At 24.9% G+C, this 21,989-nt stretch overlaps 1 protein-coding gene across 2 annotated transcripts in view; it reads left to right on the plus strand.

Annotated features, from left to right (window-relative positions):
* The first annotated feature begins 3,607 nt into the window (after positions 1-3,607).
* Positions 3,608-21,989, plus strand: part of LOC107444341 (uncharacterized) — a 246,621-nt gene continuing 228,239 nt past the window's right edge. Inside the window, exon 1 of one of the 2 annotated variants that reach the window (XM_071181675.2) lies at positions 3,608-3,825. The gene's annotated coding sequence lies outside the window, so the exon portion shown is untranslated. Of the gene's footprint in view, positions 3,985-21,989 lie in introns of both variants that reach the window. The other variant, XM_043046941.3, reaches the window with a different exon arrangement.

The raw sequence follows: 21,989 nt of genomic DNA on the forward strand, positions 1-21,989 counted from the left end.
TAGAAACAAAAAAAAAAAGAAGAAAAAAAAAGAAAGAAAAGGCAAGGTACTTCCTCATAGAAAAGGGAGTTTTGAGTTTTCACTTACTTAGTACTGTTAAAATTTATTGAAATGTACAATATTATGTAAAACGGGATTTTAGCCTCAGCAATTTTTAAATTTCCCTCTTATACTATTTCATGCGTATATTTCAAAAAGTAATTCTTACTCGTTATCAAAATAAGAGAAAATTTGTAATTTATAATTAACTTGTAATTAACAGACAATCACTGTGCACAATTTTCCTTAAAAAAAGTGAACTAGAAATAATGATTAATTGATAAAGAACCTAAAAGCTTTTTTCTATAATTTAAACTGAAAATTATGCGAAATTCATTTAAATGGGCATTTTTTTTTAAAAAAAGAAAGGTATTTTTTTAAAACATAATTTTAAATGCAAAATCACTTAAAAAATTTATTAATATACCCACACAATAAAGAGACACTTATGAAAGTTTAACCAGTTGAGAACAATCCTACCAAAATAACTATTTGTAATTTAGAAATCAGAATTAAACCTATAAACACAGATAATTTTAACAGTGTGTAATTATTATTTAATCAGTGCGTTAATTTTTTTAATGGAATATGAATAAAAAGGCAGTGTTTTTAAGGGACGGTGACTTATTTTTACAAAAAGGGTAAAAAGGGCTCATAATAGGGCAAGCAGGGTGGGCTTCCCTTCTAAAAATGCTTGGTGAGAAGAATGAAAATAAAAACCGTAATAAATAAACATATTTAGTTTCAAGTCTTGAAATTAGGAACAAAGAATTTTTTTACGTGTAAGCAATCTTTAAAACTTTTATTTCTATTAATTCTGATGACAATCAAAAATATCTGGATCATTATGTGAGAAAACTGGATGTGGACCATGTGATTATCTGCCCGATTAGAATGCACAATCCTGTCATATTTGATTTTTTATGTGCATAGATTTCTCAAAATTGGTCTCTCATCCTCTCTAACTAGGTAATCTAAAGCGATTAAATATCGTGAAAACAATTGATAATTTGGTTAATCATATTTTTTTTTTTTTCTAACAGTCGTTGAACATCCGACCCAGTTTGTTGGGTTTACGACTACTAATGTTCAACTCTGTAGCTTTGTAATTTTAAAACCAATCCAGAAGACAAGAGAGCTCCTGGATGAAGTATTGGGAGAAATTTGCTTTCATGGAGGGCTTTTGGGTGGAACTAATCCGTATTTGCATTACATGGAGAGGAAAACCACGAGAACCTCCCATGGTTAGCATAACGGTAAGGGGAATCTAACTCATGATCCGTCTACCACTGAGGATATTTTAGGTCAGCACTGTGGTCGGTGAGAGCCAGGTGTTTAATTCGAATTAACCAGCTATCGCTTTGATCGAACGCAGGTCACCTCATTGGGAGACGAGCGCTCCATTTTTTCTTAACTTTCTTCGTGTCTTCTTGTATTATATATATATATATATATATATATATATATATATATATATAAATACAAGAAAACATAAAGAAAGTTAAGAAAAACAATAAGTATCATTTATTGCGCTTAAGCTGCAAGTAAACAGCACTCTTTAGATAAGTTCAAAATGAAGAATAAAACAAAGAAAAATTATAGACATATGAAAAAAAGGGGGTGGGAAATAATAAGTAAAAAAATAACAAACAGCATATTATTAAAAAAAAAAAAAAAAAAAAAAAATATATATATATATATATATATATATATATATATATATATATATATATATATATATATATATATATATATATATATATATATATATATATATATATATATATATATATATATATATATATATATATATATATATATATATATGAAATTTTAATTAAAAAACCGGAAAAAAAGCCAGAAAAAAAAAAGATATAATCTTTTCTTCAGCCCACACGATTATATCCGCAAAAAACAGAGTGCTTTCTGATATTGTATCTGATATTGTGATATTGTTAATATATTTTGCTTTGGCTTTATTGATACAATATCAGAAAGCACTCTGTTTTGTGGATATAATCGTGTGGGCTGAAGAAAAGATTATATCTTTTTTTTTTCCTGGCTCTTTTTCCGGTTTTTTAATTAAAATTTCATATATATATATATATATTTTTTTTTAATAATATGTTGTTTGTTATTTTTTTACTTATTATTTCCCACCCCCTTTTTTTCATATGTCTATAATTTTTCTTTGTTTTATTCTTCATTTTGAACTTATATATATATATATATATATATATATATATATATATATATATATATATATATATATATATATATATATATATATATATATATATATATATATATATATATATAAGGCATATAACGAATATAATATATATATATATATATATATATATATATTAAAGGCCTCATTAGGTCAGTTTTAACATATGCTTGTGAAACATGGACACTGACTCGTGCAGATGAAGAAATGCTGAGCATATTTGAGAGAAAGATATTACGGTGCATTTTTGGAGGAATTAATAAAAACGGTCAGTGGTTAAGAAGATCAAATTTAGAACTCTATCGATCATATAAAGAACCAGACATCATAAGATTCATTAAGGTCCAAAAGATAAAATGGGCAGGCCACTTAGTAAGAATGGAAGAAGACCGTATTGTGAAAAAGATTTTTGATGCCCGGCCGACAGGAACACGTAGAAGGGGCAGGCCAAATCTCAGATGGCTAGATACCCTGGAGAAAGATTTATCTAGACTAAAAATAAAGAATTGGAAGTCCATTGCCAAAGGAAGGACAGCTTGGAAAAAACTACTGGAGAAGGCCAAGGCCCATCCTGGGTTGTCGAGCCAATGAGGAAGGAAGGATATATATATATATATATATATATATATATATATATATATATATATATATATATATATATATATATAATACAAACAAAAAGAATGAAATAATAGAAAGAAAAAAAACAGCAGCAAAACATTTTTATGTTATTTTTGATTTTAATCCAAATAAAATAATAGTGAAGATAAAAAATAGATAATGGATCTTCTCTTTTCATAAAAATTCAGGTGAGAAAGGGTTAATAAGTCACCCCTCTTACGGTTTTATCATACTATTTTTGAAAAAAATAATTCTTAAATATAGTTACTATCTTTTCAAAAATGTTTTCTCTCATCCAGTTCAGTAAAAAACTAATTTAATATATTACTCAATGCATAAGGCATAATAAAATCTAACAAAAGAATGCTGAGTAGGAAAATGAATTAAAAATTTTAGCTTCTGTTTGCATTATTAGATATGCGAGCAAATGAATAAAAATAAATATCTACGCAGTGCGAATAATTTTGTCGCTGCAGAAAACTGGAAAATCAGATTAAAATAGCAGGAAAAAAAAAGCATCCTCTTTCTGCACATCAAAGAGCGAAATGAAATTATTTTATAAAACATATCTTAAAACGTAAAGATCGATGCATAAATTTGTTTCTGTTTCCATAATTCTCTAATTCCGCCTCCATTTTCGCGCGAAGACAAAAGACAGCTTTTTTCTGCGAACCGAGAAAGGTAAACCTTTTCAACTGCGAACTGCTCCTCATTTTCCAGAAACTGAAAGAGAATACGAGATGCGACGCTAAAAAGGAAAAAGAGAGGAAAAACCTTTATCTGCATGAACATTCCTCGCGGAGCTTGCAGATGAAGAGCGGACGACAAAAAATAAAGACCAGAGTGGCCGAGAGAGGGCGCGCGTAACAGCCGTTAGAATGTGTTGTTCGTAGAAACCGTGGAGTGAAGAAACATATCAGAAGAAACATGGAGAGGTAAGGATTGGGATCGAAAAACTCGTTTTTGTGGGATGTTTTGTGTCTGTTTCTTGTATTTTTGGCAATCTCTATCTTTGATTCAAGAAAATCACTTCAGTTCAAACTTTTGAGGAATTAATATCGTCAGGAATCAAAAATGAAAACGATTTTTTTCAGGTAAGAGATATCGTTTTAAGCACGTGTTTGAACTTTTTTTTTTGTTTTGTGGCGCTGTTGTAGTAATTTTTTTAGTGTTTTTTTTTTACTCCCCTTTGTATCTTACCCCCTCATTCATTTATTTTTTGTACCTCTTGACTCCTCCTTATGTACTATTGTTCCTCTAATTATTTTTGCATGATTTTTTTTTTTTATAGTTGTATTCTTTTTTAGTTATACAATGAGAAGAAATAAATAAAGTTCAAAGCATTTTTTTAGCGAAAAAAACAAAACAAAACAAAACATCACTTTGAATGAGTATGTTTCTTTTAAAGTAGATAATTTTATTATTTTATTTCATCATTGTTATAGTTGTTTATTTCGCAAAAAGAAAAAATATTTTTTATAAATATGATAAAAACAAGAACACTCATTATAATTTGTCATAACAACAAAAAATATTTTTTTTTATTACAGAAAAGATGACACGGTTTACATAAAAAAAAATTAATGATTATTGCTATAAGAAAAATATTTGGTGGTTTACGAAAGGCTTGATTTATTATGAAATAAAATTCTGAAGGAATTCACAATCGTAACCGAATAGATTTAAAATTGAATTTCAAAATAAAGTAACTTTATTTTTGTTGAATTTTATAAACATTTAAAAATTTAATTGAAGCAAATATTTTAAATAATAGTCACCAAATATTAGTGTTTTATTTACAACACTACTTGTTACTTGTTGCCTTAACACAGCTTACAAAACAACACTAATAAAGTACTGTTTACCTATAAAATATTTAATTGTCCATATTTGTAACTATATGAATAGTCTATAAATTACGAAAAAAGAATGAATACTAATATAAATTTATTTATATGGTTTAAGTAATTAATAGTCGCAAAACCAAACAATGTCTCCTTGGTATTTCATTTCTATAAATTTTTTTTTCAAATTATATTTTTTCTATTTTATTAATTTTTTTTCTTCAAATTTTTGAGTCAGATATACTACTCTTTTGTTTATTTTCGGCATTTTTGAAAAATCCTGTAGTATTCACATCAAATATACGTTTATACATTTCATTCATCAAAAACCCGTCGAATTAATTTTAAATATGTATTTTTGCCGCTACTTTTTGTGGAAACAATAAATTATTTTTACTCTGTATAGGGAATTTTAAATGTAATAATCGAAGTACAAAATCAGTAAAGTAATTATGATTATTTTATTTAATCCATTGACTAACTATTATTTATCTCCATCGACAGCACATTAGAGGCATACTTTTATCTCTTTGTTGCTTAAAGAATAGTAGATAAAAAGTGGTGAACATTTAGAAATAAATAGCTAAATATAAACAAATCTGCAATTCTCCTGCCAGCTGTTTAAGCCAATGGGTTAATCATTAGAATATTAAAATTACTAAAATGATTAATTTAAATAATCGGAAACATCTTTTTTAGATCACATAAAGTGAAAAAGGTCATTGTTTTTACGCTCTTTAAAATCTTAAATATTATTTCGGAAATTATTATTTTATATTAAACGTGATTTTTAATTAATAATTTCTTGTGAATGTCCCCCTTTTATTAATAAAAATAATCATTACATTTTATTTAATATTTTGCTTAGTTCTATTCCACTGTTGTTTACCGTGAAACTCTTTTGTTTTGAACGAGCAATAACTACGAGCAACTGACAATAATTAATGAAAATAATAAAAATATAAATACTTAACGACCTCTTAAATCGATTTATAATTTTTCAATACTATTTATTCTTCCACAAATTTATTTAACATTCAAAGTGATCCTTTGGTTAGGTTTTGAAATTTGATTATACGAGATAGTTGAATAATTGTTGTGAGATTTTTTTATTTAATTATTAACAGTAACTAATGAACTTTTCTTTCCAAATCCTATTGTTCATTTTTAAATATTTTATTCAACATTACATTTTTTGTCATTATGCCATAGTATCTAAGGGTAGTAGATAATATTTACCTACAAAAAAGGGGGGAATATACTCCTGTCAGCACATACTAAAATTTTGATTTTTTTGTGAGTGATTTTATTTACACATTTTTGATCTGTAATAATAGTTCAAGCAAATGTCTTTATCATTTGATTGACTGTTATTCTTTTGTTTATGCTGCTGTTTACTATCAAACTCTTTTGTTTACAATGTAAACAAATGATCAGTTGATGATATTTGTAATAAATGAACTAAAATAAAAATATCAACAATTATCATAAAGAGATTTTTAAATTCTTTAGTTGCATTTCGTGAATTAATATTACATTTAATGCGGTCAGGTAGCTTAATTATGAAATTTGATTATACGGGATTTTAAATCAATTACTATAAGTATTCAAACTTAGTAACCTTTCTTTCCAAAACATATTATTTATTTTTACATATTTTATTCAACATTGCATTAATTGTCATTGTGTTTTAATACTTAAGATTAGTATATAATATTTGTATACAAAAAAGAAGGAAAAAGAATGCTCTAAAGTTTTTTTTTTCCCCCTCGTGAATTTATTTACATCATTTTTGATGGTTTATAATAAGCAATATCTTAATTATTTAATAATCATTAAATTTACTACCATTCTTTTGTTTATTATTATTCCCCTGCTGCTGTTTACTGTAAAAACCATTTTGTTTTCAACAAATACTATATTGATTTTTTTCCTCATGAATTTATTCACTCAACCTTTTGATCTATATTATTATTCAAACAATATCTTCATTTAATAATTATTTATCTTAATAACGAATCCATTTTTTGATATTGTTGGATTATTATAAAAATAATACCCATTGTTAATTAGTAATAAAGTTTTGGCAAACAAGTTATTTTCAACTTAGTCTATTCTAAACTTGATATTAAAGCACTGAGTTTAGTTTTTTTAGTTTTGGTTTTGTAATAATCAGTAACTGATTTAGTATTCAATATAAACTAATTATAAAACCAAATAATTTTTTTACACAGTGTATTTATACTGAATTAAAATAATTATACTGAATAAAATGCGAAAAACTATTGTATAGTTATTATGTAAATTCTATAGTTTTCATGCAGTTATAGAATTCATTAAATAACTAATAAATAATGTAAAAAATATTTTTTTATGCTAGCTTGGATTTATTTATGTATTTATCTTCAACCTTAAGTTAAAGCTTAAATAAACTTGTTTTAGAAATATTGTAGAAATATGCAAAAGTAACCTAAAATGACTACAAAAATAGTCAGAATTAAAGGTTATAATCTTTAAAATGAAATGTAAATTTTGGTTGCGTCATTAACTAATAAAACACATGAATCAATTTATAAGTTTTCTGTAGTCTGAGGTTTTCATTTTACTTAATTTATTTTATTTTATTTATTTATTTACGTTTTTTATTTTATTTTTTTATTTATTTTATTTACTTATTTATTTATTTATTTTATTTAATTACTTCATTTATTTATTCATTTTGTTTAATTATTTCATTTCTTTCCTTTTTTAATTAAATTATTTCAATTATTTATTTATTATGTTTAAATAAGCATACAGTTGTTTACGTAACTAGGAAAACAATGCGTGCTTTATAATTCTAATAAGTCATAAAAACCAATAAAATTAGCAATTTATAGTTCAATGTTCATCTATAGGATATACAATATTTACATTTATAAATACAGACTTTTAACGTATTTATTACATGTGTTTACACTGATAATTACCCATTTCATCAGATATTTGTATATCTAAAGATGTCCTTTAAAAAAAAAAGATAACAAATATTTTCTAACTTTAAATTACATTAACTTTTACATTATTATATTAACTATAACATTAACTTTTAAATAACATTTTTCTTGTTTTCTTTTTCAGTATTTAGTTTTAATACAATGAGTTACATAATATATTTTTGAATAAATATATTTATTTATAAATATATTTATAACTAGTTTTGTCAATCATAAAAAAATAAACTATGACCACGTGATTATTTGTAATATTTGATTACAGGTAGAAGCTTTAATGTAGTTTAGTTTAAATGTGCAACAGCTTTTACTTCAAATTTTTTGTTCTACTAAAGATCAGAACTATTTTATCCTAATTATTAGTGTCTTTTTAAATTTGACAAAAAACTAAAAAAAGAAAAGAAAAATTATATATTTTTTTATATACATTAATGGATTTAAGGTTTTCGTTTATTTACGTGGATTTTGTTTATTTGAATGTTCTCTAATTTCGTTTGCCTAATGTTTCTAAATTAATGCATTATTATATTTATTTGTGTTTTTTCATTCTTACATGTTTAATGCACGTAAGTAGTTTGTAGAAAGTTTTATTATTATTATTATTTTTATCATTGTTTTTATTATTATTATAATAAGAATTAAAAATCTGTTTCTGTTCTTATTTGCTTTCAGTAAAATAATAGATGTTGCTAGTTTTCGTAAAAAATAACTAGTACTCATGGTTGTTTATTATTGGAAGCATGAAACAGTTATAATTTCTTTGCCTTAACTTTATGTGAATGGTTATTTATTTTATATGCATGAACATTTTATTTTCTGATTAGTTTAGTTGTAATACAATATACCTTAGTTGTAATGTTTTCGAATTATAAATCAGAGTTTAAATAAGTGATAACGATATTATTTATATTATTATTTTTATTTATATTATTATTATTTTTATCATTGTTTTTATTATTATTATAATAAGAATTAAAAATCTGTTTCTGTTCTTATTTGTTTTCAGTTAAATACTAGATGTTACTAGTTTTCGTAAAAAATAACTAGTACTCATGGTCGTTTATTAGTGGAAGCATGAAACAGTAATAGTTTCTTTGTTTTAATTTTAATTGAATGGTTGTTTATTTTATATGCATGAAAATTTTATTTTCTGATTAGTTCAGTTGTAAAACAATATACATTAGTTGTAATGTTTTCGAATTATAAATCAGAGTTTAAATAAGTGATAAAGATATTGAGTGCGGATGAAAAAAGAAGTATTATTAGTATAACACACTGTTATCTATCGATACATTCAGCGTTTGTTTAATTAATAAAGATATTTATTTTTACTCGTATATGAATACACGATTCTGAAATTATTTTACACTTTACTCACTCGTAAGAAAGTTTTTATAATATCTCTTTGCATTTACGGTGTAAATATTAACTAGATTTTGACTAGACGTGACACATTTGAATTATTTTTACACGTTTCTATGAGATTTATATTCCCCCCTCCCAAACAAAAGCTAAACTCTTATTTATTTCTTATATTAGATAGTAATTATAATTTTTAAGACATTCAAGTTACGACACATTTCTCTTAATAAGATTATGCTTATTTCATCACATTTTCGTGTAGTACAGTGTCTTCTTTAAATTTTGAAGGAAAAAAAAAGTAATTTTTTTAATTTTACAGATGATATGTATTTCGAAATACATATTTCTCTTATTAGGCCTACGCTTATTTTGACATCTTTACGTGCGACACAGTGTTCGAAAAATGATGTTGAAAAGATTTGATTTATTTCTTGCAACAAATTGATTTCAATTTGCAAGACTATAATTTACTTCTTTTAACATATTCATTTCAATTTTTAAGGCATTCATCTTGTAGCACGTTTTGCTTATAAGGTTTATTTTATTTTGAAACATTTTCATGAGGCAGTGTGTTCCAAATTTGATAAGAAAGAATCGTCATTTTATTTCTTATAAATATAGTAATTTTAGTTCGATCATTGTTGATATTTGCGTTCTGCCAAAGTCACATTTTGCGTATAATGCTTAAGCTTGTTTTGATATATTCTCATAAGGCTAATACTTAACCTTTCAAAGCATTAAACCTATCTTGTTTAGGCTTAAGCTTATCTTGCTGTCCTCTTATAAGGCTTGTACTCAGTATTTCAAAACATAAGCCAAATATTTCTTTCTTTTAATTTTTATGACCTTCGGGTTATGACACATTTTGCTTATTAGGCTTAAGCTTATTTTGCTATATTTTTATAAAGCGTGTACTCAATCTTTCAAAACATGAGCTAAACATTTATTTTTTAAAAATTTTGATGACATTCGGATTATGATGCGATTTACTTATAAGACTTTTGTTCAGTTAGACGCATTTTTATGAGCTATTATAATCAACTTTTGAAAAATAAGCCATACAATAATTTATTGTTATTATTATTTGTTGAGGTTGTGATTTAAATTTTCAAAATAATTGGCCTTGAAAAATATAGATCCTTCTTTTCAATTCTTCCTTCAGTTCCACGTAATAAAGAGCCCTGAAATCTTTTAGTTTTAAAAATTAAAAATTCCAACATTTGCAATTAAAATTAGTATTTTTCTGTGAGTGTTCTTCCCGGTTTAAAACTATTTTATTTTATTTAGTAATTAATATTTTAATTAACTTGCATAATTTTAGCAAAAAAATGCTGTGAATGGTAGGTCGAATACCTCCTAAAATCATGATACAGGTGGTGGGGTAATTTATATGGCCACCAACTTGACTACCTAGGGAGCATCTTTGTTCTCTAACAATAACTTGTTGTAAAATTCCTGACCAAACTAATAGAAGAACGGTTGCAATAATCTTATCAATAGGATTTGATGACTACTCAGAAACCCTTTTTAAAGGCGGGAATTTCTCAAGCAATAATTCTTCCCACTGGCCAGTGGGCAAAAGGGGTCACCTGACGTCCCCATTCATTCCCAGTCCACCCCTTTTAAACATCTGCTGGTCATATATTTACATCTCGCAATCGTTCCTTTCACCTTTCGCAACTCTTTTCGTCATCGGGTTTGTGTCTATGCGGGAAAGAAAGGTCATGGCGAAGGACATTCCTAGCCCCTGAAGGCACCCCTTTCCTTTTTTAAGCCACCCGTTTTCGAACCCTACTTTTTTTTTTCTTCTTTGCCTCCCCCTTGCTTTGCTGGAAAAAGAAAGTTCTTTCAGCAGAGCCTTGTTTCCTCCTGTTCTAAATAGTGCGCCACGAGGCCTTTTGGAATCAGTTTCTTGAGTTTTCCTGTTTATCACTTGGTTTGGTAGATTCCGCCTTATTCCCCAGTTACGATTTTTTTTCTTCTTCTTCAGACTGACGGAAATAGTGAAAATGGAGGTTAGGATAATACTGTTATCCTACATAAATACTCGGGATAAGAGAATGGATTATGGTATAAAATAATAAACTAAATGTTGGAGTGGATTTGTAAATTAAATAATTGTGTTGAACTATAAATAAAATAATATTTGATATGTTCATGGTGTGTGCAGTTGTGAATAAAATGTTTGTTTAAATATCTATGGCGCAACTACCACTATAATTATTAAATACCAATTCCCTAGTATATAAGACATGTTAACTTGATTCAATCATGAGGTGCCTTTTGATAGATGAAGGTTGGCATAGTCCATTATTAAATCCCTTCATATCAACGCTGTTTTATACATAACGTACTACTTTAAATGTTTCCGCTAATTTGTAAATAGTAAAATAACAGTTTAAAGGTTCAGGTTACTAATTGAAATAATGTTCTCAATGTCCATGTTGATTTACATATAAAATAATATTCTGATTGGCACTTTAGTTTATATACAAAAAATTATTCTAATTGACACATTAGTTTGTAAATAAAATAATATTCTAAGCAATTGCACTGATTTTTTAGTAGTTAATTAGTATTCTAAATGTCAACGTTACTAAATAAAATCACGGACTGACGGAAGTAGTAAAAATGGAGGTTAGGATAATACTGTTATCCTACATAAATACTTGGGATTTATGAATGGATTATCGTATTAAATAATAAACTAAATGTTGGAGCGGATTTGTTAATTGAATAATTATGCTGAACTATAAGTAAAATAATATTCGAAATGTTCATGGTGTGTGTAGTGTAAATAAAATAAAATAATTCTTTAAGTATCAACACTGTTTCATACATAAAGTACTATTTTAAATGTTCACGCTAATTTGCAAATTGTAAAATTACGGTTTACAAATTCAGGTCACTAGTTGAAATAATATTCTAAATATCGATTTTGATTTGTATATAAAATAGTATTTATTCTAACTGACACATTAGTTTGTATATAAAATAATATTTTAAACGTTTGCGCTTATTTTTTAGTTGTTAATTAGTATTCTGAATGACAACGTTACTAAATAAAAACACATTCTAAGTGGTCACGTTAATTCGTTAATCAAATAACATTCTATTTGTTCAAATTTATTTTTAAATAATACAACATTATAATATTCTAAATAGCCACGTTATTAAAATAATTTTGTAAATATTCACGGTTACTAAATGAAATATTATTCTAAGTGTTTACGTTGATTGTGAAAAATCTAAAAAGCCATTAATTTTTAAAACATACAAGCAATTGCGAATTAAAATAAAACAACATTACATAATTTTAGTCAAATAAAAACATAATATTTTGAGAGTACGAATTTATCCGAATAATAATCTGAGTAATTTAATCATAAGCATTTAAATAAGAATATTCTTTACTTCAATTCTCATCTCATCATATTCACAAATTTAATAATACTTTGAATTAGTATTTTTTAATGCATAATATTCAAATTTGAATTATTCTATTAAAGGAAATTAATCCTGAAATTATATGAAATTATTTTAAACGTCAATATTACAGAAATAAAATGTAGTAATATTTTAAGGATATGAATTGGTCGAATGCACGAATAATTAAATAATAAAAATTTGAACAAGAATACTTTTTTCTTCAATATTCATCTCACATACAAAAATTTAATAGTACTTCGAATAATTTTTTTTTATTTTAATAAATAATCGAATTTGAAATATTGTATTAAATGTAATTGTAAATATTTGAACTAGAAATATTAAATAAATTATATTCGAAATCAAAATTAAATATAACGAATTTTTCTACATAATATTTTAACAAATTTTATACTCATGTTTCAAACATACTCAAAAGTAATCAATACTAATTTTACCAAATTCAAACATTTAACAATAATTTAATATATTACTTTTTTATTAATAATATTAGAAATTGAAATATTCTATTAAATGAATACCTTTATATAATAATTATAAACATTTCAGTTCGAACTGTTGCATTCAAGGAATGTTAGAAATAAAATTAGAAAATTTCATGTTAATAATAACATTTTATAAGAATAATAAAATTATTCGAATAATTAGCCATATACTTTTATTTAAATGATAATAAATATATCTATTTTAAATAATTATAATAAATACTATTTTAATAAAAGACTAAGACTTACATAATGGAAGTAAACATTGTCCAATGTTTGTAAATACAATTGAAGTTGATCTGAAATGAAATTTAAATAAAAATTACTTATTGGTACTGTTTTAGTTCTTTAAATTTAGCTCCTTAATTAAAATTCGCCCTATAATTATGAATTATAATTTGAATAATAAAATAATACTATCGAATCAGAAATTTTATGAAAATTAAACAATGAGTCGCCGTAACAGTAATTTAACACTTTATTATTAAAGTTGCAATCTCAATAAAGAATGATTAAACAATACCCAATTGAATCTAAGATTAAATGGAAAATAAATAATTTGAAATGCAACAATCATAATTTTTGATAAGATTCAAATCTTTATTCTTTCAATAAGTTAGTAGTATAATGAAATATTAATAGTTATTTAAACTGAAAAATGCATTAAATTATTATAATTATTGTTTAAATCAAAAATATTTATTATTCTTTAAATAAAATTACATCTATGATAATTCAAATAATTTTATTGTTCATATAGAATGTTGTTTTGAAATACAAAATATTCGAGTTTGAATTTGCACACTATTAAATCAAAATTTCACATTCAATTATTAATTATAAATTTATTATTAATAATGTATATAATTATGTATTTAATAAAAGTTTTGTATAACTCTGTTCTGTCGGTCATGAGACTAACAGATAAGCTCTCTAGGCTATAATATGTACCTAGCTGCAAGGAACTAAGGGGCTTCATTAGGTAGGCTTTAATGGTGCTATAAAATTCTGGTTGTTTAACCGTATTAAGTGAAAACAGTTAATAAATGATTTTTCTTACAGTTGAATACCATCTTATTTATGGGCATTTGACTGTTTTCTTTGAATATGGTAAAATTACAATTAAATAAATTGTTATTTAACCGTTTTATTTACGAAATTTCCAATAGTGTATAGAAGAAAAAAATTAAACACCATTTAATGATATATTTTAAGTAATAAAATATTTTATTAAAAAATGGTTTCCTTTAAAAAAAATTTTACACTATTTAGTGATGATTTTTTAAAAAAAGTAAAAATTGTTTTATAACTAAATAGTTTCAAATATATATTTTTTAAAAGAAATATTAAATAATTTGGCATTATTTTAGAGTTGAAGTAAAATTAGATGATACTTTTATAAGTATAATTAACGTAATTTCTATCCGTAATTTAAATTTATTTACTTGTATCATGTGTGGCAATTTATACATACCGTTGTTCTTTTCGAATTTTTTTTATTTTTACATCCATCCATTCCATTTAAGGTGCATAGTTACCGATAAATAAATTTATTATAATTATCTTTAATAATTAAAAAAATTGATTTATCTGCATTCTCTTAAATAGCAACATAGATTATGAATTGTTGATTTTGACTGTTTTGTTTGAAAATGCAAAATTACAATGAGATAAATTGTTATTTAACCGTTTTATTTACGAAATTTCTAGCAGTGTACACAAGAAAAAAAATTAAACACCATTTAATGATATATTTTAAATTAGAAAATATTTTATTAAAAAATAGTCGTTTTTAAAAAAAAAATTTACACTATTTAGTGATGATTTTTTTAAAAAATAAAAATTGTTTTATAACTAAATAGTTTCAAATATGTATTCTTTTTAAAAAATGTAAAGTAATTTGGCATTATTTTAGAGTTGAAGTAAAATTAGATGATACTTTTATAAGTATAATTAACGTAATTTCTATTCGTAATTTAAATTTATTTACTTGTATCATGTGTGGCAATTTATACATACCGTTGTTCTTTTCGAATTTTTTTTATTTTTACAACCATCTATTCCATTTAAGGTGCATAATTACCAATAAATAAATTTATTATAATTATGTTTAATAAATAAAAAAAATGATTTATCTGCATTTTCTTAAATAGCAACATAGATTATGATACAATTAAATTAAAAATTAATTATAATTTATTTTTTTAAATTTACTCATAACCTAACATAACCTATAAACTCATTGAAAATAAGCTAAATATTTAATAAATGAAAACTTAGTTTTTTTTGGCTTTATTCCAGCGCATTTAATTGTAACTGTAAAGAAACATTAATAATTTTTTGTAGGAGACTTAAAACATTTTACGGACATATTATTTTTATAGTATCTCTCTCTCTTAACTGTCCAGAAAGATACTATTCAATTAGCAGGACCCCTGATAGCTCATTCCTTCGAAAACTATTATTTATTTTTCCTTTAATTAAATATAATCTGTATAATTACGATGTATTTATTGAAGCTAATTCTTCGGTGACTCTTAATCTTCAGATCAAAAAGAGCATTAAAAATCCCCTTTTTCTTTGATTTTACTTTTTTTCTTCAGTTATTTTTTGTTTGAATAAGAAGTGATTAACGGATAATTATGCTCTGAATTTTTCTTTTAATGGAGATCCTTCACAAGTGGAAAGATACATTGTGGGTTTTCAACTTAATTAAAGAAAATTTTTATGATTCATAAATAATTTTGAAAATTATTAGTAAATTATAAGTTATTTTATATTAATTTTTTTTTGTTGATATTTTTAAGCATATTTTGTTAAGTATTCAAAAATATTATGTATTCAAAACTGAACTAATTACAAACCGCCACCCACGTAAAAAAAATTGTAATATTATTTTTACTTTAACTTTGACTTTTTTTTTCCAAACTTGTACTGTATTGCAATTCTAACAATTTTAGTATTTAAGAATTTAAATTCAAATAAATCAAATAACTTTGCATAAAACAAAATTTACTTGCATAAAATAAAATTTTATATCTTAAGTAAAAACTATTTACTAAATTTTGAAGCCCTTTAAAGAAACTTTGTTTGACTTATTTCTGCAAATTTAAACTTTTATGAAAAAATTAGTAATTTTTTCAAATCTCATTTTTAAAAATTTTTTTTTCGTTAAATGAAAAAATCAAAATATGAATTTTTCGTGTCATGAGTAAACAATGTCATTGTTCGCACGCACCTTTCCCCTTAGTAAGCAAAAGTAAGCATGACACAAACCCCTTCCCCGTCCTATTTGAATATTCCTATTTGAAAGTTCGTGGCATCTGTACTAATTAAAAAAGTTAAGGTTATTATCATTTGCAATTACCATGTTTAAGATTTTGAGTGATTAATTTATAATTTTTTTTTAACCATTATGCTGTCTTTCACGTAAAACACAAATTCCTACAGCACATAATTATGTTTCAGCAAATTATGTAGTTAATTTAAGTATTTAGATTTTAATATGAATATGAATTAACTTTTTGAGATCAATGTTCTTAATTACTCTACTGAGGTACATTTTACCTTTGAATATTTGACTGTTAATAGGCACATTTGAGTTACATTATTATTGAAGTTATCATACTTCCCTGCTAATAAATATGAATTATCATTATTAGATTTAAGTAAAGAATTGTAATTTTAGGCAAAATGTTAAAAGTTCCACTAGGTAATTCCATCTGTTAACTATACAATTCTATTACTATGTTAATTGTTTCTAAATTATCTTAAATTTACTACAAAGTTGTAAAAGTTTAAAAAAATTTTTTTTTTAATTTTTAAAATAGCTTTTTATTAAAGATATGTTTCTCAAGAATTTGATTAAAATATACAGGTAACTTTAAAAATACCATATAGATAGCTTTTTTAAAGGAAAAACGAAGAAAAAACAGTATATCTTAAGCTTTCGTGATCGGCTTCACTCTAAAATAAATAAATAAATAAATGAAAATAAATCAATAAATTTTAATAAAATAAATAAATAAATAAAAATAAAGTAAAATAAATAATAATAAAAATAAATAATAAAAATAAATAAATAAATAATAAAAATAAATAAATAAATAGTAAAAATAAGTAAATAAATAATAAAAATAAATAAATAAATATAAACAAGCAAATAAAAATTAAATAAAATAAAATAAATAATTAGCTACAAAAAGTAAGGAATTAACTACATGTGACATTTTTTAATAATCTTTTGCTTCTCCTTTAAAAAATCTTTATATATTTTTCCTTGTTTTCTCTATATTTTTAACTTATGTTATGAGCTCTATGTACTTGCAGTTTATGAGCAGTAAATAAACTTATTATTAGTTTTCTTAATTTTCTTGGCTTATCTCTCTTTTCTTTCATCCTTTTTGTCTTTATTACTTTAGGTTATTATGTATATCTATATAATATTTAAACTAATCTTTACTGAAAAATGGTTACACGAAATTCGATAAAAGTAAATGCCTTTTTCAAGAATGTCGTAGAAAAACACATTACCTTAGAGTAAAAGAAATAAAGAATTACTTTACGGTACTCGGTTTTAAAGTAAACGGAAAAGCAAATTGTCTGCCCCATAGTGCCATACTTATCCACAATATATATATATTTTTTTAACATTTATTAAGAAAATGGTTAGAGGAAATTTGATAAGACCAATAGCCACTTTGAAAAAAAGATCGTTGGAAAATTTTTTTTAAAGCAAATTTAAACAATCGAGCACGGTTTTATAGTAAAAAAGTAAACTTTAACTGCCACAAAAAGTACCAGACTTCTTTAAATATATATCTTATAATATATATTTAATCCGATAAAAAGCAAGACTGGAATTTTAATGCTCTTATTGAAGAAAGTTAAAAGCTCAGCCAAAGAATTCATCGTGGCCACTACTGAAGCCTATTATGTGGATCTTTGATGAAGTAAATACGTCAGTTGTTGCCACACACTCTTACAAAAATGTCCATCGTAAAACTTTTTTACGAGGTTTGTAATGGAATCTCAGGAGAGCTTTCCTCTTGTTTGTTGTTTTATTTTTTTTCCCTCCATCGCGCCATTTTGAAGTTTCTTTCTCAAAAATGACCGTGTCTTGAGACAAGAATATTTTCTAGTTAAAAGTGCAAATATTTGTGCAAGACTTTTTCTTCTGCCCTTAGGTGCAAGAATCCTGACTGAGTGTGTACTTTTCCACCAATGCTTGCCACCCTTGCCAGTTTCCGCCGACATTAAAAATTTTTCCAACCATTGGCGCCTTCTATCAAATTAACTTCACCTCAGCCTTTTATTTTTAATTTTGGCGAGAAATTCAACTACACAACTTTTATGAGACTTCCTTAGGTTGGCGGGATAAAAGGGGTTGTGGATTAAAAAATATTAGTTCCTCTCGCTAATCAGTTAAAACAACTCTTATTTTTTTTTAATCAGCAAGAAGGAAGAAAAAGGAAAGAAGATAAAGTTTCTAATTTGGCCGTTCCCGCGGCAATATTGTGTCTTGTGTGGTAATTTTGGAGGGGAAAATATACAGATTGAAGTTTACCTTAAAAATTAATAGCTGATACATTAATTAACGGGTGATTGAATGAAAAAATTGAATTTTAAACCATTTATGTTTAAAAAAAATATTTATTTGGAAACAAATATTTCCAAAACACATTATGCACGCATTTAAATTATCATAAAAACTTAGACGAGTTATAAAGATAAGGGTTGATAGATAAATAACTTTTAATGTATGGTTCGAAAAAAAATGTAAAGAAAATGCTGTTTGAATTTTTGACACTTTTATTAAGTGATTAAAACATTTTTCTATTAGGATTGAAAATTTAATTATGAATTTTAATGTGTGCGTTAAAGTCAGTCTTATTTTAAATTTAGTTGTGTCTTAGATCTGGGAATGCTAGTCAAAAGTTGAACATTAAATTTTCTTTAACATTTATTGTTAGAGCGATCAAAATAGGAAAGAAAAAAAAAAGAAAAAAAAGACAGCTGAGGAAATTTTAATAATATAAGTTCAATAGAATAAAAAGAAATTCTGGTTCGAATATTTGAAATATATGTTCGAATATTCGAATATTGACCTCAAAGTCCTAAAACTTAAGAACTGGAGGGGGAACTGGACAGAGGGAGCTGGAGAAGGCGTGCTGTTGAGGCAGCCAAGGCCTGCAAAGGGCTGTTGCGCTCCTGAAGAAGAAGATATTTGAAAAAGTTTGATAAGTTAAAAATACCATCGAAAAAGATAAAGATAATGCTTTAATAAATGCAACAATATATTATATAAATTATGATAATGATCATACATTTATAAAACTTTCATTATTACTTCCCATCCTGCTTTTCAAATGAAAATAAAGCGTTAAGATTTCTGAATTTGACAATAATTGTGACAAAACTGATTTTTTATTTTATTTAGCGTAAAGAATATAAATTCTATGTTTGATAGATTGATATTTGAATAAAATTCTGTATTTGATAAGGGCAATTCAATAAGTTTTCTTACTGATGAAGATTAGGAAAATATACACGGAGAAAACAAAATTCTAATAAAGCTACCGTACTGTTCGGTAATGACATTTCTGGTTTAAAAAAAAAGAAAAACCTTGTTAATTAAATCAAAATATACGGTATTTAAACCATTCATTTGATAATTCTTACGTTCACATGATAATGGTTTACCGGAAATTCTGGTTTTTCGAAATTATAGTTTTTACTACCTCACAAAATATAAATCTGAAAAGTAAATGTAACAGAATAATTTGTTTTTAGATCATGCTCTTTAAAGAACGGTTTTTAATGAAACCCTAATTGATCAACCTTCTTTCGGTGGAACCCCAACATCATAGATAAAATAAATAAAGACTATTGAGAACGTATTTACCAATAAAAGACTTTATTTTAAAAACGCTTAAGAAAAACAAACTTTTTTTCATCGTTTTATCATTAATAATCTTAAACCAGTTTTTATGTTCGACGGTTAATGTCAAGAAGCCGTGTCTAGTCATAGTGATAAATTTGTTTTAGGTGTAATGTATGCTTGTTGCTGAAAATGAACAAAATAAGCAGAAATGTACTTTTGTTTGAAATAAAAACTAAAATTAACTGCTGAAAAGTTGCGTTAAAGATAGTTTTTAGAAAAACGTTTCTTTAATAAAAAATTTGGTAATGATATTTTCATTTGAAAAGCAGGATGGGAAATAATAATGAAAGTTTTATAAATGTATGATCTTTTCATAATTTATACAATATATTGTTGTTAGAAAAATTGCATATATTAAAAGATTAGCTATTTCTTTTTCAATGGCATTTTACTTTAAACAATATCGTAAGGGCAACCGAAATATAAAATAAAAAATGGATTGTTGATTAAATCTAATCAAAGTTTTCAAATTTTATTGGCTAAAACAAATGTCCTTACTCTCGCAATCCCTTTAATTCTTCCATGGAACCTCAGAGTTCCGCGGAACACTTGGGAACCGCTGCTCTAAAGTTTCATGATGAAATGACTAAATTTTACCACATTTGCCTAGTTTTATTGCATATTATAAAACCATACTTCATTGTTAATTCTACCAAAATCATAACCAAAGCGCTGCAGTAATAATTAACCGAACTTTTTTGTGTTCCTTCAGAACCAGAAACATATTAAATGTTATCATATTCTAGTAGTTTTGACCATTCTTTTTTTCTCAGTGTATGAGGATTAGGAAACATTCAGACAGGTTTATGTATAACATAATAAGAATAATCTTTTGCTTTTTTTATATCTTACTTTTATTGTATTTATCTACTATTTCATCTTAAAACACGAAATATTAGAAACTCCGTTTTGATGGATTGACTACTAAGGACATATCAACAAATCTTCTAATTAATGACGATAAGGAAAAATATTAGTGTTGAGAACAAATTCGTACACGTTTATGTGTAATAAGATAGTAATTTTTTTTATATTTCATTTTATTCGTATTTTTTTACTCGTCTTAACATATAAAAGATAAATAATTCTGTTCTTATGGATCAATTAATTAGGACACGTAGGTATTTTTACCGAAGTTGATAATTAATAATCGTTGCGAACAGATTGAGGTACGTTCATGTGCTGTAAGATAACAATAATTTTTTATAGTTTTTTTTTTGTATACTTGAATAATTTTTTGTCACCTCATAACACAAAAGATTAAAAATTAAATAAAATTAATATATTATTACAATAAAGGCACCTACATAAGCCATCACTTACCGATACAAATATGGAACATTAGTAAGTTTTAAGAACAAATTCAATTGCATTTATGAAGTAATAATTTTCTTATTTAGTTTTAATATTTAATTTCGATTCCTTTTTACTCATCTTAAAGCATAAAAGATAAATAATTTACGCTTTATAGATCACTTGATAAATAATATAATAGATAAATAATGTCTCGATAAATATCATTGATAATTAATTTATTTTTTATAGAATAAAGGCGGATAAGTTTTCCAACAATGAGGGTTAAGAAATTTTATGAACATTATAAAAAAATTCAGGCACGTATAAGTAAAAAGAAAAATAGAATTTTTTTGTATTTCACTTTATTTTTTTAATTTTTTTTCTCGTCTCCTAAAAAATTTTAAAAATTCTGATTTTTCGTTTGCCTGATAAGTTCAATGAAGATAATTTATAATAGTTGTGAACGGAGGGAGACACATTTATGTATTATTAAAAATAGAGTTATGAATAATATAACGCAGCATTATTTTTTAAATATTTTTTTAATCCATTCTTTTTTTAATTATTTATTTATTTTTCGTGTTAAACCGCAAAACAATAAAGTCTAATTTATAATAAAGACAGATGAATATGAATAAGACATCTTACAGATACCGATTTAGAAAATTTCTCAGTGTTTTTAGAATAAGTTCCGACGCGTTTATGTATAATGAGATAACAATAATT

The sequence above is a fragment of the Parasteatoda tepidariorum genome, chromosome 4 (assembly GCF_982258835.1).
Source record: "Parasteatoda tepidariorum strain Cologne lab strain chromosome 4, Ptep-v5.0, whole genome shotgun sequence".
Taxonomy (NCBI): domain Eukaryota; kingdom Metazoa; phylum Arthropoda; class Arachnida; order Araneae; family Theridiidae; genus Parasteatoda; species Parasteatoda tepidariorum.